A 16309-nucleotide genomic window follows, 5' to 3' on the forward strand; every position below is an offset into this window, starting at 1 on the left:
ATGGATTCACATAGGAATGAGACAAAGAAACTTTAAAACTACAACATAGAAGCAGTCACCTGCGGGTTTGTCTCAATGTACAACACAAGAAAAGATAACAGCAAACTTCCACAAACAGCAATGACAACCAACAGCACAACAAACAGGTTGGCATAAGTGTTAAGAGTTTACATTGTAAAGAACTCCCCTACTCAGCTTCAAAATTAGGTTGTGTGATTCCACCCCCAAAGACAAATGGATGTCAACGTAACATCGCACCCACAAAAACAAAGGCATCTCTGCCATTGCAACCTTTCCCTCAATACAGCGCTGAAGCACTTAAGATGAAGGGATGAGGTGTAATCCAAGTCTTGAAGGCACTGAAAGCTTTGGAAAAGATCAATGTAACCTGTGTAATTTAAACTAATCACAGCTGAGAACAAACAGTGAAACTCATTTCAGTTCTAAAGTACCTTACAATGGCCCCTTCATTAGCAGAAAATAATACAGAGAGGAACAACTTTTTGTGATTTTTTTGCTTTTTATTCCCTCCTGAATTGAGTTTCATTCTTCCACACAATGTTAGGATTATTAATATTAAGGTAATGGATTCTTCCTTACAGGGAAGTCATCTAACCTATCTAAATCTAAAAACAGAAAATGGTAGAGAAATTCAGCAGGTCAGGCAGCATCTGTGTAGAGAGAAAGAGATAACATGTCAAGTCTTGTATGACTCTCCTTCAGAACTCGAGTTTTCTTCAGCACTTTGTTTTAACTTCAGATTTCCAGCACCCGCAATGTTTTGCTTTACTTGGGTGTCAGCTTATTCTCTCAGCTGTATTCTCTAACTTCAGGCTGATTGGTATAAGCTGATAATCACAAACTGTAATAAAGGCAAAATACTGAGGATTCTGGAAATGTAGCATGGTGGCTCAGTAGTTAGCACTGTTGCCTCACAGTGCCAAGGAGGCTCAATTCCACCCTTGGGTGACAGTCAATATGGAGTTTACACATTCTCCATGTGTCTGTGGGGGTTTTCAAGCACAATCCAAAGTTGTGTAGGTTAGGTGGATTGGCTGTGGCAAAATGTACAGTTAAAAAGGATGGGGTGGGTCTAGATGGGATGCTCTTTACAAGTTTGGTGCCGACTTGATGGGCCAAATGGCCTGCTTCCACACTGTAGGAGCTCTATGAAAGCACAGAGGAAAGCTGGAGCAACTCAGTATGCCTAACAGCATCAGTAGATAGAAACAGAGTTAATATTTTGGGTCTGGAATGAGACTTCGCCAGTTCTGAGGAGTCGTCAGACTGGATTTGAAATGTTAACTTGGTTTCACTCTTCACAGGTACTGTCAGACTTACTGAGTTGCTCTGTTTGAACCACAAACTGCAGCTTTCTCCTTCCTGCATTCTGCCACGTCTGACCTGCACTGAGTGGTTGTCACTACGGACACAGCTGAGAGGGGGAAGACAACAAACAGGAGGAGAAGTAGGCATGAACCATCGCTGATTATTCCTCAGCTGTATGTGCTCTTGTTTCTCTAGGGTGACTCTCAGTCCAAGGACTAATAGTAGGACTTCAAAGGAACAATGAAAAGGATGATCTAGAGAAGGTTAAAAAAAAATCAATTCTGTTAAATCTAACCTGCTTTATTTGAACTCAAATGATTGGCCTTTATATCAGGCCTGTTATATCAGGCCTGTTCCGGATATAACATTCAGATATGACGCAATTCACACTCCATTGACATCAGCCCAGATTTAAAAAAACTTTTTTAAAAATCACCATCTTGCTCTCCCAATAACAGCAATGCTGTTTTATCATGAGCAGTAAGAAAAATATGAGCCACCACTTAAATTTTATTTCAAGTCAGCACTGAAGATATTTAGACCTTGTGCTCAGCATTTATCATTTTATGGTTGTGATGCAGCAATATTTCTGATGTTAATCTCCTCCTACTGCTGCCAATGCAGTGAGTCAGACTGTGGTATGGCTCTATAAACATCAGGCACCCTCTAAGTTGTCTGAATGTCTATTGTCCTGGTGTGAATCTAAGCAGAGGGTTTGGTTGGGCTATTCGACAGCGAGAAGCATTGCTGTAATCAGATGTGTTACCATCACTATACCTACACACCCAAATCTTCCAGCAAAGACAGTCAAAAACAAGGACAAAGAACTTTATCTTACTCTTTCCTGATCACTGCATAAACTGAAAGCAATTACCAAAAAATTTTCCAAGTGTCAGGTCTTTTTTGAAGAATTTGTTTACTGAATGCCTGGATTACTGCACACTGTTTACTTCCCATCTGTAACTGCCCACAAAAAGGCAGTGAGTCGCTTTCCAGAACAGCTGCTCTCCATGTTCTGTAGATATCCCTGCAATGCTGTGTTCGGGAGTGAGACACACAACGACTGTATATTTCTAAGCAATGGATGGCAAATTCAAACCAAACAAGCAAACATAAAATGAGCATTGAGTGAAGGTTGGAAAGGAAATGGGTATGTTTAATCTGCCTTTCTTCCCAGGTTCAAATGTAATGAGTAAACCTAATGGAACTTTACATTGAAAATGTTGGAATTCACAAGTGAGGCACAGATGTATTAATTGTGCAAAGTTTTGCTCAAATTCTATTGCGAGCCTCCAAATGTTTTGATCCAAGTTAATATTACTAGTGGTTAAGTCAAATGCCAGACTGATATCTGGCTTGGTTGATCACGTTTTGATTTTACCTTGTAAAATTCAAATAATCTCCCACAGAAACATAAGAATGCAATATTGCAGATTTGATTTTAAAAACAATAAAATAAAGCTTATTTCACAAAAGAAATAAAGATAAAATAGAATAAACCAAAACAATTTCCATGTAGCACAGTAAAGATTTTGAAACATGCAGCAAAAAAAATATAATCCCATTAATTCCAAAACTCTCCTGCACAGATACATCTTTACTGTACTCGCACGAGAGAGAATCTTTTCTATCACCTCCATAGGCTTAGTTTAACTGTGACTACCATTCCCAGTCTGAAGAATCTGATGGATTGCTCTTTCTGGAATATTCATTCACTTGCATTTAAAAACTTTCTCAGCAACAAATAATCTTCAGCGTTTACCCAAGTAGTTCTGGGGTCTGGAACTATTACTAAACTCCTTGCTTGGAGGCTTTTTAAAAAAAAACAAATCTAAACTATCTTCTTCTTTCTCAGGAGAAACTGCGTCAACATTCATCTTTAGCCAGAACTCCTACAGCGGTACAAAGTGAAACCAAAACATTTTTTCCAAGCCATGGAGTACTCCTCCAAGCTTAATAACACATTATAGAACCTGCTAACCGAAACCTGTTTAATTTGTTCGGTTGTAAAAGCTCTCCAAGATAAAACAAAAATCCATTAGTCTCACATGGTTTTAAAATAATTCATAATGGTTACAGAAATATTTACAAGTTAGTCACTATAAACACCTCAAACACAGAAACCCCAAATGCCCCACTAAGTTAAATATTAAAAAAAAACAATTATAATAAATATATATAAATCTCACACACTACAAGACGGGTACTGCATTCCTGAAGGGCTTTTGCCAAAAACGTCGATTCTCCTGCTCCTCGGATGCTGCCTGATCTGCTGTGCTTTTCCAGCACCACACTCTTGTCTCTAATCTCCAGCATCTGTAACCCTCACTTTCGCCTAGGTATTGCATTCTGTTTTAAGGCACTGAGAATGGATTTCTTTGCCAAAGAAAGGTTACAATGATGATTCATCAGGGTGAGATTGGGAATTTAAAGTGTAAATAATAATGAAATTACGCAAACTTGTTTTGTATTCTCTTCAGAACAGAAGGTCTTGTGTCGAATGGAGATGTATCAACTGATTGAGTCTCTCAATGAGTTAACAGAGAAATTACTTCCTCTGATACAAGTATTCAGATCAAGAGGACATCTTAAAATTAAAAGAATGTGACATTTAGAAATACTTTTCACATGAAAAAGCGAGCTAAGATCTGAAACTAAAATGAACTTTAATTATTATTTAAGCTGGAACCGAAGGCTGTCAACAGAGCATCATTAAGACTTTCAATATTGAGATCAATACACTTTGTTAAGGATTTATAATAATGTTGTGGATCAAAAAGGTAGGATAAATTGAGTTGAAGTACTAATCTACCTTGACCTAATCAAACAGCAGAACAAGCTCAGTCATACAGCAAGGAAATAGACCCTTCAGTCCAACAGTCAAACATAATTCCAAACTAGATTAGTCCCACCTGCCTGCTACTGGGGCACAGTACTAGGCACAAAACCCATTAAATATTTCCTATTCGTCTACTTGTCTAAAAGTGAATTCTAAACATTGCACCTATGCCCACATCCACCCCTTCCTTAGGAAGTTTATTCCACAGTACCCTTGAAATAACTGCAGAAGGGCTGGGTCCATTTATTTACTAGCCCACAGTACATTGTATGTGGCCAGCCAGCTTGTAATCAGTCCTCAACTGAAGAGTTCTAATCTTCTGGTTACCTTATTCAGTTAAGACTTTCCTGATTAACCTAGGTTAACAAACCCAATCAAGAAATTCACAGCCAACAAGATCCACCTCTTCCTAAATCACTACATCACTCATCCCCAAGTACAGGGATGTAAGCTCTTTTTTCACTCGTAGCTTCTCGTGACATTTTTGCCCCAGGTCCAGTTCCTCCAATTCTGACTCAGATGCAGGTGATGTGTACCAGATGTGGCCCATGTCTTGAATCCGAAACATCTTGGGAGAGATTCTTCCTCTTCTTCCTGTGGCAATGGTATCAAGGATGCACCCATTTCAGACTGAGGTTTTTCTCAACATTAGATGGAGAGAGAGCATCTGCAGGTTCTGCCTGTTCAGAGGGACCATGTATGTTTTGCTTTGTCTTCCTTCAGTAACCCTGGTGGGGGTTAGTGATCTGTTGCTATGATCCCATTCTTGAACTTCCTCAAACCAAAGGAGACCACTAAAAGCTTCCTTCTGTATCTTCACATACTTGCGTTTGACATCAGCCAATGTCCAGGAAGCATACGCTATGGGCACTCTACTCCATTGGGCAACCAGTGAGCCAACACTATTCTGATACTCTACTGGAAGGCATCACATGTCAGCACTACTTTTCACTTCAGGTCTTCGTGGGCCAACACCTTAAATGACAAGAGCTGCTTTCACACTTCCTTAAAGGCTGCTTCTTGGCTTTACAATCACTTCCAAGCCTGACCTTTTATCAACAGCAGGTGTAAAAGGTGGCAAGGTAGAGGCCAGGTCATGTATGAATTTTCTGCAATAATTCACTAACGCAAGGAAAGATTTAAGTTCCGGTACAGATGTGGGAGCCGGGCTCCTTTAATCGCTCTCACTTTCTCTTTAAACGGGTGTAACCTGGCTTTGTCGACTATGTAACCCAAGTTGGCCACTTGGGGCACCTGGAACACATATTTTTCTCTAAGGCATACACATGCCAGGGAGAAACATTTAAGTACTATGTCCAAGTTCTCCAGGTGCTCTTTATTTACCAGTAAATGGTACATTGGCTGTAGCCAGCCCAGAGTCAGTGTGCAACTGAAGAGATTCTAATCTCCTGGTTATATATTTTTTTCTAATCAATCTGCTCAGATTTTATTACACACCTCTAGAGTAGGTGGGACTTGAACTCAAGCCCCTTGATCCAGGGGTAAGGACACTACCACTGCACAAGAGCCCATCTCCTGTTTTTTTTAATTAAACAATACAAAATACAGTTAACAATAAATAGAAAGCAGTAGTTCACAAAAAACACGATATACAGGAGAAAGGGCAGCAAAGCCAAACTCCAAACCCCACCAATCAATCAGTTTTCAGGGAGATGAGGACAAACCTCAAATCCCACTTTCATTCATCACAAAGATAACATTTACAAACACAGACAAGACAGTGCAATCAAACGAGAAACAGTGCATAGAACACAGAACCAATATAGCTATATAAAAAAACCACCTGACACCCGTCCACACCACATACTGCTCAGACCGTCCTTAATTAGCCTTCATGCAGAACAGTCATCAGCCTTCTGTTCTCTGCCCGGCCTGCGTATTGACTGACTCTCCCCAGGCCTGCTTGCTTCCAGGCTGGTGGTCGGCTACCCAGCTCTCTGTTGCCTCGTGCACTGACCGGACTACCCCAGGCCATTTTCCTACGAACTGGATGTTGGCCTTCCAGTCTCTGGCCACCCTGCGTACAGACCAACCCTCCCCAGCCCACTTTCCTCCATGATGGAAGTCAGCCACCGGCTCCTGGTCACCCCACGTACTAACCAAACCACCCCCAACTTGCTCTCCTACAGTCAGGCTGTCGGCCTTGCAGCACCTGGCCACCCCTCATTGACTGACCCTTTCTCCTGGTCAGCATTCCTACGGACTGGTCATTGGCTGTCTGACTCCCAGCCTCCCTGCGTAGTGACCAGTCTTCCCCTGGTCAGCCTTCCTACGGGCTGCCATCACTCAGCTTCCCCACATACTGATTGGCCTGCCCTGTACCAGCTTTCCTGCGAGGATGCTATCAGTCGCCCGGCCCCACTGACCTGCATACTGACAGGCTCTTCCTGGCCCGCTTTCCTCCAGGCCTGTCATCAGCCCCCCAGCCAGCACACATACTGGCTATCCCTCTCTTGACCAGCTTTCCTAAGGATATGATGTCAGTTGCCTAGCCCCCAGTCACCCTGTGTACCAAAAGAACACCCCTACCCCCAGTCCACATTCCTGCAGACTGATCATTAACCCTCCAGCTCCACCCAACCCATGTATTGACTAGCCCACTCTGGCCCGCACGCAAACACAATTAATTACAAAACCCACATACTGTAACAGAATTCACAAAATCCTCAATATAGTTTCCAGTACAAAGACAGAATCCACACCCGAACTCCAGGCTGTACCAAGTGCTCGCATCCCAGCACACGCAGGTGTTCATTCTCCACAGAGGCCTGGCCCCTCCAGGGAGAACCAGGCCCATTCTCAGGAACATAGTACATTGTGAAGCTGTAGTTAACTCACGGGTTTGGTCCGATCCAGAAGGCAGAGTCCATGCCACATACACAGGTGTTCAATCTTCAGAGACCTGGTCCATCCAAAGGACCAAGCCCACAGAACATTTAAAAGGTGCAATTAATTCTTCGGGGTTTGGTCCACTCCAGGATGCAGCAATTGCTCACTTCCCAGCACACACAGGTGTTCAGTCTTTACAAAGGCCCAGTCACCCTCAAAGGGCCAGGCCTACCCACAAGAACAGCTCATCGGGAAATATGTATTTTGTCACAAGGGTTCAGTCCAAACACCAAAAAAAGTGAAAACACATTCAAAGGAAAGAAAACCAGAGTGCAAGGGCTGAACCCAACCATTAAATCAGCATAGTTCTCTTCTCAAAGAGAAAGGGAAGATAATAACACACAGGCTGTAACCAGCCAGTAAAACAACAGTTCCCTCATGAGAACTGAGTTACACCTGAAACACATTGACTGTATAGATCAGGCAAGATCGGCTGGTCACTTTGGTCCCTCCTCCTGGCTTTGTCGCTAACATCCAGAGAACGTTGGTTGACTTCTTCTGGGACAAAAAGATGCACTGGGTCGCCGTGCAGGTTCTGAGTCTCCCTATTGAGGAGGGCGGTCAGTCGCTGGTGTGCGTCCGCACCCAGGTCGCGACGTTCCGCCTTCAGACCTTGCGGCGATACTTTTACGTCGAGCCTCCTCCTAGGTGGTGCGCCCTGGCGACGTATTTTTTCCGCCCGGTGCGTAACCTCAACTATGACACGCAGCTCTTGTTCGTCGACCGTGACGGTTTGGAGGTCGCCCTCAAGACGCTGCCTGTCTTTTTACCAGGACCTGATCACTGTTTGGAACATGGTCGAATCGCGTCGTGCCTACCCTCCGGCTGGAGTAGCGGCTGTCGTCAGGGAGCCGTTGCTCAGGAATCCGCACCTCCGTACTCGCGGGTTCGAGTGGCTGTCGGAGGGGAGGGGCAAGGCGGCGAGGGCGACCAGGGTCGGGGACGTGCTGGGTGCCGGGGGCCTGGGCTGGACGCTGCCGCAGGACATAGCTAGCAGGGCAGCGGTAGACGTCCGGTACGTGGCCACCGCCATCCGACGCCGTAAAACGGCGGTGCTCGGACCCGACGTAGTGCACCAGTTAGAGGACGCTCAGGTGTGCGGTGGGATCCCGTCCGCGCTCCCCCTAGCCTGGACGGAATTTCACATTGGCCCCAAGGTCCCGTACTTCCCGCGGGAGCCTGTGCCCCACAACCTGAGTCGCCTCTGGAATTTTAATTTTGTTTCTTTCAAAGATATAAAAAGGAGGGCCCTGTATCGACTGCTGCTGCACACCGTCCACCTCTTCTCCCTCATCCACCGTCCGGACACGCCTTGGCGTGCCCATTTGCCACCGGGCGGTGGGGATCCCCAGTGGAGGGCTCTCTGCGCGGGAGTCCTCCCCCTTTCGGGGATCTGGGGTGGAGGGTGCTGCACGCGGCAGTCCCCTGCAACCACAGGTTGCGGTGGTTCACGGACTCCCAGCCCAACTGCTTGTTCTGTGGCGCTGTGGAGTCCGTGGAACATGTATATATTGGGTGGGGGCGTTTGCACTCCCTTTTTGATTTTCTGAAAAACCTCCTCCTCTGCTTTTGGTTGCACTTCAGTCCCACGCTCCTGATCTTCGGGCACCCGGTACGGAGGAGGGAGGGCAGGTCCGAAGACCTCCTTGTGGGTCTGCTCCTGGGCCTGGCCAAACTGGCTATCAACAGGTCCAGGCAGCGGGCCGTGGAGGGGGTCATTAGGGCCGACTGCTTGCCCCTCTTCCGGGGTTACGTTAGAGCCTGGGTATCCTTGGAGAAGCAGCACGCGGTGTCCACCAACACCCTGGAGTTGTTCAGGGAGAGGTGGACGCCGCAGGGAGTGGAGTGTATTATTTCCCCTTCCAACTCTATTTTGATTTAGTCCCTACCCTCCCCTTCACTGTTTTGCTCACACAGCATTGCCCTTTGATGTGAAGGGCAGTGCTTGTCACTGGCCACTCGGGTGTTTTCCTATCTTCCTGGTGGTGGAAATTGAATAAAGATTCATGCACTTTGTGTCTTTCACTGTGTCTCACACCTGTACACGCACACCATGGGTGCTGGGAAAAAAATAAGCACTACCGCACTTAGGCGGTAGTGTGGGGGTAAAATTTAAAAAAAACAAAAAGAAAATTTTAAAAAAACAAAAAAAAAAGATCAGGCAAGTTAAAAATCAGTCCTCAATAAAAAGGAATACCAGTTAGCAAACTGCCTAAATAATTCAGCCAGTTCAGGAATCAGGACTCCCCCCTCCCCCGAAAAAAGCAAAAACCAACAGCAGCAGGAACACACTGACTGTGGCCCAGCCAGCACAGAGTCAGTTCCCTGTACTGATGAGATTCTAAATCTCCCAATTATTTTTTTGTATTACCCCCACATGACCGCTGGTAGTGCTTATATTTTCCCCAGCACCTTTGATGTGTGTGTATGTGCAGGATTGAGATACAGTGGAAAAACAACAGGTGTACAAATCTTTATTCAATTTCTACCACCAGGAAGAAAGGAAACACTAGAGTGCTCTTCTCATCAAAGAAGGTGTGATCAAAAAGAGAAGGGGAGGGCAGGGATTAAATCAAAATAGAGTTGGATGGAGAAAATAAAGCACTCCACTCACTACAGTGTCCATCTCTCCCTGAAAACCTCGAGGGTATTGGGAGACACCACGGACCCCCTCTCCAAGGACACACAGGCTCATAACCACGGATGAGGGGTAGGCAATCGGCCATAATGACCCCCTCCCTGGACCTGTTAATGGCCAGTTTGGCCAGACCCACGAAGAGATCCTTGACCTACCCTCCACCTTCCGCACCGAGTGCCCAAACATCAGGAGCATAGGGCTGAAGTGCAGCCAAAAGCAGAGAAGGTTCTCTAGAAAACTAAAAAGGGAGTGCAAACACCCACACCACATACATACACGTCCTGTGGTGCTGTGAAATCCGTGGACCAAGCAGTTGGGCTGGGACTCCATGAACCACTGCAATCTACGGTTGGAGGGGATCACTGCGTGCAGCACCCTCCACCCCAGATCCCCGAGAGAAAGGGGAGGACTCCCATGTAGAGAGCTCTCCACTGGGGATTCCTGCCATTTGGAGACAAATGGGCACGCCATGGCATGTCCAGGCAGATGATGAGGGAAAAGAGGTGGACGGTGTGCAGCAGCAGTTGATAAAGGGCCCACCATGTTACATCCCTGAGGGAGACAAAACTAAAATTCTGGAGTCGGCTCAGGTTGTGGGGCACAGGCTCTGGGCCCTTGTAGCCAATGTGAAATTCCGTCCGGGCAGGGGTAAGCGCAGATGGGATTCCGCCACACACCTGAGGATCCTCCAACTGGTGCACGATGTCGGGTCCGAACACCGCCGTTTTAAGCTGCCGAATGGTAGTGGCCATAAAACGTACATCTACCGCTGCCCTGCTCGCTATATCCTGTGGCAGGTCCAGCCAAGACCCCCACCACATCCCTGATCCTGGTCACCCTCGCCACCACGGCCCTCCCTCTGATAGCCACTCGAACCCACGAGTACAGAGGTGCAGATTCCTGAGTAATAGCTCCCTGACAACAGTTGCTATTCCTTTTTGTTTATTACCTCCACACTCCCACCTAACTGTGGTCATGCTTAGATTTCCCAGCACCCACGTTGTGTGTGTGCAGGTGTGAGACACAGTGAAAGGCACAAGGTGTACAAATCTTTATTCAATTTCCACCACCAGGAAGAAAGGAAACACCCAAGTGGCCAGAGACAAGCAGTGCCCTTCTCAGAGGGCAATGCTGCATGATCAAACAGTGAAGGGAGGGCAGGGATTAAATCAAAATAAAGTTGGAGAGGGGAAAATAATACACTCCACTCCCTGCAATGCCGACCTCTCCCTGAACAACTCAAGGGTGTTGGTGGATACCACGTACTCCTTCTCCAGAGACACCCAGCCAAACTGTCAGGTGAAGCAAACAGCCTGGCCCAGGCTCCCTGACCCCAAGATCTCTAGCTGAAAGTGTGAAGCCAACAAGCTAGCCACCCCGCTAGATCTGCAGGTGAGGTGACTTATGTAGACTTCCCCGAGATACTCCAAGAGCCAGGTGGCTTCGATTCCCAAGGTAGTGTGGGTCTCTTGCAGGAAGCACACAGCATACTTCCCGTCCTGAAGAGCCGAGAAGGTCTGGAATCTGTGCTGTGATTCTCTGCTGCTGGTGATGTTGAGGGTGGCCATAGTTGTCTTCATGTCAGCAGTATTGTGCAACCACTACCAATTCAATTAAAACTATATATGTTTACTGGGAGGGGCACAAAAGTCCCTCACCCTCACCAGGAGTGCATCCAGGTAGCTCCTGACACATTTTCAATTGTTGGTGTCCAGCCCAGGTGCTTGGTGAGCAGCGTGGGCCGACCATTACACACGCTCGAAGGAGCTCCAGCTGTCAAGTGCCAGTTGGGCTCATTCCTGGTGACTCAGTTTCCTTGACAAATTCCCAGAGTTCCTCGAGGGAGGGGGGGGGGGATGAGAGGGAGCTCAGTGGGGGGCACCTGGGACTCAAACCTCACTGGAGAAGGGCTACCTGTCATCCCCACTGTCCACCACTGAACCCGAACTCTCCTCCAGGAAGTCACTCTATCACCAGCCCCTCCCCCACAGTGGGGATTGGTCCTGCACCACCAAATGGCCTCAAACCCCCAGTGACCCCACCCACCAGGTCACCGGTGGTAACTTCCTCAGTGCACTCCTTCCCAGAATGCCCCAAGGTCAGGTCATCAGGCAGCAGTGGCTCAGGGCCCTGCTCCTCTCCAGACATAGGGACGACCGACTCCTCGGGAAAAGGGCCAAGGCTCCCAGAACAACAGTCTGGGAGTGAGGAGTGAGGATAACACCTCTTCCCCTCCACCGCTCAATAACCCAGCAGTGTCTAAAATACTGCAGCCCACACCGCGGCCCAAATTGATTTCAACCTTGTCCCCAGGGGCTGATAGAACAGCAGCAGCAGAAGGCCCTGCTGCAGCCCCTGAGGGTTCAGGCAAGTTCGGCCACGGTACAGGACAGGCAGGAGATGTCGTGGGCTCATCCCCTGGGGAGGGACAGCACCGCTGTAGTGCTACCGGGCTTGGCATGTTTTGTCTTTTCCTGCACCTTCCGTCAGGCAGGATGCTCACCCCACCTCCCCTCCTGAGGCTGACACGCTAGAAACCCATGACTTAGCCCCCACTAGTGGGGCTTGTGGTGTTGACTTCAGGGGAGGGGGTGCAGCAGCACAACCCCCCACAGCCATAGGTCTGCACAGGTCACACCACACACTATCCAGAAGATGCAGTAGGCCACACCCTCATGGAGGAAAGTAAAGGAGCCCTTGGTGACCTCCTCTCAGGCCAGGCAAATGGATACCTGGCACCAGAAGGAGTACACATGTCAGAGGGCAGGGTCTTTCAGACCAAGCAAAAGCCAGTGCACATCTGACTGGACTTCCCCCAGTGTTTGAAGGAGGGGGAGAAGGAGCTCACTGGCAATAAAAGGCAGGACGTTGGAGATCACAACTCTCTGGGCCATTACCTCAAAGGGGTCAAAGGGTAGGAATGTCCCACCTGCAGTGAGCCCCTTCTGCACAGCCAGGTGGACCACCTGCTCAGTCTTTTAGGAAAAATATGGCCTTCCCATACCCGGGCTGTAGAGACGATAGCCAGTGGGCCAACCACACTAGCCATGGCCTTACTGCAGGCCTTGATGGTCATGGTGGGAATGGGGATAGGCCTTAACCCACAGGCGTTTAGTGAGGCCCCTGAAGGGGGTCAGGGTTGCAGCCAGGGCATAAGCAGCCAAGCCTAGGGCAGAAGCTACCCCAGCATAGGTACAGCTGGGGCTAGCGGTCTTGGGGCTCGCCATGCTGTGCTGCTGGATGTTCTTCCAGATAGTCCAGGTGACAATAGCAGAAGTCTCTGGTGATGCAGGGGCCCCAGGCTGCTGCAGCAACCAATGCAGGGGCCCCAGGTCTGACCTACAAAGAATGAAACCTGAAAGCAACAACATCCCCAGATTCTATGGACTACCTAAAATGCACAAACCAGACACCCCACTCAGACCCATAGTATCACTACCAGGGACACCATCATACAAACTGGCTAAAGAACTACAGCAGAAATTGAAACACCTGATCAGCAGATCCAGACAATCTATACAATCAACACAGGAATTCTTGGACATCATCAGAAATATACACATAGACAAGGAAGAAACCATGGTCTCATTCGATGTAACGGCACTGTCACCTCTATTGACAAAACCCTAGCCAGAGAAACAATAGCCAACCTGCTGGACTTACAGAACAGACAAGAGGACGTTGAACCTATCAACAAAGACTGCATACTTAAACTACTGGACCTATGCCTCACAACACACTTCACATTCAACAACCAGATATACGAACAAATCAACGGAACATACAAGGGCTTACCCATCTCTGGACTCATAGCAGAAGCAGTAATGCTAAGGTTAGAACAAACAGTCTTACCGCAAATTCAACCCAAACTCTGGGTCAGATATGTGGATGACTCCTGTGTAATCATTAAAAACACAGAAATAGAGAACACACACTGGATCATCAACGCCACACTCACAGGAATCCGATTTACGAGAGAGGAAGAAAAAGATAACCAAATCCCACTCCTAGAGGTGATGGTACAGAGAACACCGAATGGAGAATTCAGCACAAAGGTACACAGGAAAGCCACACACACAGACCAAGTCCTGAACTATGAAAGCAACCACCCCAACACACACAAACGAAGTTGCATCAAGACACTATTCAAAAGGGCCACAACACACTGCAGCACACCAGAACTACAAAAAGAGGAAGAGGAACACCTATACAAAGTATTCGCCAAAAACGGATATCCACGCAATTTCATCAATAGATGCCTAAGGGAAAGATAACGGAACGAGGACATGCCGCAACCCAAAGGACTAGCCACACTACCATACATCAGGAGCATTTCCGAACTGACAGCCTAACTACTGCGACCACTAGGACTCATAACAGCACACAAACCAACAGCCACTCTCAGACAACAACTCACCAGAACGATGGACCCGAGACCCAGCATGAGCAAAACCAATGTAGTGTACAAAATCCCATGCAAGGACTGCACAAAACACTACATAGGACAAACAGGAAGACAGCTAAAGATCCGTATCCATGAACACCAACTAACCACGAAACGACACAACCAGCTATCCTTAGTAGCCACACACACAGATGACAAGCAACATGAATTCGACTGGGACAACACTACTATTATAGGACAAACCAAACAGAGAACAGCCAGGGAATTCCTAGAGGCATGGCACTCATCCACAGATTCTATCAACAAACACATCGACCTGGACCCAATATACCGGCCACTGCAGCGGACAGCTGGAACTGACAACCAGAAGCGCCAGAGACAAACCACTATCAATTCCGGAGGAAACATCACAGAAGCGCTTCACAGGAGGCTCCCAAGCACTGAGGATGTCACCTAGACAGGGGACGAAACGTTTGCAACACAAATTCCCAGCTCGGCGAACAGAACCGCAACAACGAGCACCCGAGCTACAAATCTTCTCCCAAACTTTGAAAATCTGCTATCCTTTCCTGCTCTGGCCTACTTGTGACTCCTCAATGACACCAACGTGGCTGACCCGAAATGGCCTTGAAGGTCACTCACTTCAAGGACAAGTAGGGTTGGGAGATAAATGCTGGCCTTGCCATTGACATCCAAATTCCATGAGAAAGGAAAACAGGCTCAGTTAGCCTGTGACATGTATGGCCTGTGAAAGACCAGAAGGGTCACAACAATTTTCATGCCGAGAAATGGTGCCAAAACCAGCGATAGTTTGAGAAGCAATGATCTAACATGAAATGAAACATGATTTACCAGCCAAGAGATTAGCTATATGTTGTAAATACCTCAGGGGAACTGCTTTCAAATCAGAAGTGCTGATACATGGGCACTTAATCCTGCAACACTGTAGGTGTTTAGCTGCAGACTGTTACAAAACTGCAGAAAAGCTGTGCTGTAAGTCGCTCACTACTGGCATGAGCACATGCAATATTCAAGGAGTGATACACTCTCAGAAATCTGTCCTTGTCTCAGGTCTTTGTGAACAACTCCACGGCACACCACGTATAAGAGCATCACCGTCCGTCCCAATGTGCAGACCAATATTTATCCAATACAGATAGTCATTCTGAAGTAGGGTAGCTGAACCTGAAACATCAACTCTGCTTTCTCTCCACAGATACTGCCTGATGTTAGAAACGAAAATTGCTTCTTAATAATCGCTCTAGACAAATTCAGGAAAACAAAGCTTTATTAGCAAGTCTGCAGAGATGGGCAGCCTTCTGAGTAAAAGGCGCGCTGAGGCTTACAAAGTTTCTCATTATATACAGCACAAGTCCCTCCCCTCCTTGGTTCTAACGAGCCATGAGGTTCACATTCTTAAAAACATCATTATTCTCCAACTTGCATCCTTATCACAAAGTCTGCAACAAATGTCTTCAGACCCTCCCCTTCATGCCTCCAGACCCTAGAGGTGTTATTTTTCTCTCCCTGTAGTCTTATCAGTCAAGGACTCATCCTTCCCTGCCTGTGTTTATGGTTTCATCAATCAAGGGCCTGCTTGTTTTACTCTGCTCACAAACTGCATGCACTATTTTAAACTATTCTACTTTTGTGTATACAAAATGTTTTAAGAAAGCAAAAGTCTAATGTTTTTAGAAAAGAAGCAAAAGTTTTATCTTTTATTATAGATCAGTCTGTGGTCTAGGCACATCTTAAAGTTGCAAACCGAAATTACCTCTCACACTGACCTGCTGAGCTTCTCCATTAACTTCTGGTTTTGTTTCTGATTTCCAGCATCCGCGGTTCTTTTTGTGTTTTTTTTTAATTTAAAAATTGCATTGTATTCAAACGTTAGACCACATATGACCTGGTCAATCTGTTTGTGTGCCTGGGACCTTGTTGTGAATAAGTCGGCTCTGAGTTACAAAGTTGCTAGAGTCACTTCAGGGACAGTGAAGGCTGAGGTTATTGAAGGTGCTATGTAAATGCAAGATCTTTCCTTTGAGTTTATAAAAGCACACGAGCCTCTGTCCGGCTCATTGAGATATTCCAGCCGAAGAGGTCACCGTTTTACAGTAAATTATCTCCAATTTTTTTTTCCATTTACCCGCCAACGTCACCCGGGGGGGGGGGGCAACTGGCCACAACT

At 46.9% G+C, this 16309-nt stretch overlaps 1 long non-coding RNA gene across 1 annotated transcript in view; it reads right to left on the reverse strand.

The window, feature by feature from the left end:
* Positions 1-16286, reverse strand: part of LOC140464633 (uncharacterized) — a 97645-nt gene extending 81359 nt beyond the window's left edge. The window contains exon 1 of the long non-coding RNA XR_011954955.1: positions 15909-16286. This is a non-coding gene — a long non-coding RNA (uncharacterized lncRNA). The remainder of the gene's footprint in view (positions 1-15908) is intronic.
* Between the last annotated feature and the right edge of the window lie 23 nt (positions 16287-16309).

This window comes from Chiloscyllium punctatum, chromosome 40 (assembly GCF_047496795.1).
Source record: "Chiloscyllium punctatum isolate Juve2018m chromosome 40, sChiPun1.3, whole genome shotgun sequence".
In the NCBI taxonomy this organism is placed as follows: domain Eukaryota; kingdom Metazoa; phylum Chordata; class Chondrichthyes; order Orectolobiformes; family Hemiscylliidae; genus Chiloscyllium; species Chiloscyllium punctatum.